This window comes from Egretta garzetta, unplaced genomic scaffold (assembly GCF_000687185.1).
Source record: "Egretta garzetta isolate BGI_Z169 unplaced genomic scaffold, ASM68718v1 scaffold110, whole genome shotgun sequence".
Classification (NCBI taxonomy): domain Eukaryota; kingdom Metazoa; phylum Chordata; class Aves; order Pelecaniformes; family Ardeidae; genus Egretta; species Egretta garzetta.
Genome location: NW_009258263.1, coordinates 127,364 through 128,063, shown reverse-complemented (window position 1 = coordinate 128,063; position 700 = coordinate 127,364). Strand labels below are relative to the sequence as shown.

General features: G+C 58.7%; 1 protein-coding gene across 1 annotated transcript in view; it reads right to left on the bottom strand.

The window, feature by feature from the left end:
- CADM1 (cell adhesion molecule 1) overlaps positions 1-700 on the bottom strand; it is a 73,374-nt gene that overhangs the window by 59,442 nt on the left and 13,232 nt on the right. The gene's annotated exons all lie outside the window — the stretch shown is intronic.

Genomic DNA, 700 nt, shown 5'->3' with positions numbered 1-700 from the left:
CCCGGGCCGGCCGCCCCCCCGCAGCCACAGAGCTTTGGGGGAGGAGGGCGCGCGCCCACCAAGAACGCGCCCCTCCGCGAGGCCGCTGCCGGCTGCAGCCCGCGGCGCCTTACCGCAGCGATTCCAACCCCCTACGTCCCCAAGGCCCCAAACTCTTAGATCAGTGAGCTACAAATCCCCTCCCGCCCTCCAATCAACAATTAGCTAGGGAAGCGATTAAACAGATTCACTTAATTAAAAGTAGGATGGGTAGGCTGAAGCGTTTCGGCAGGGAGAACGGCAGCGGTGGTCGGAGCAAAGCACGGGTCAGGACCGGCTGCCTGAAGGGTGCCGCGGCGCGGAAACCAGGAGGAAGAAAGAAAAGAGCAGGCAGGAGAAACCCGGATTTTTCCAGGAACGCTGCCAGCGCACCTCCACTTCGTTTTCAAACACCCTTATCTGTGGCTTTTCATTTAAGAATTCACAGCCAAAACGTCAGGGGTAACCTTTGAGGCAGAGGCCTTCCACACATAAAATATTTCCCTATAGCGTATTAAAGCGAAACGAGGACAGAGGCAGTAAAAAAATGAATGTCCAAAGAATCAGCGGGGTGAGCTGGTACCGCGAGCAGCTACGGCTCAGCAGCCCGCAAAGAGAATGGAAAGCTGGGGCCCGAGGGCCAGCGCAAGGGAAGTCCGCCCGGAGGCCGGCGCGGTCAGGC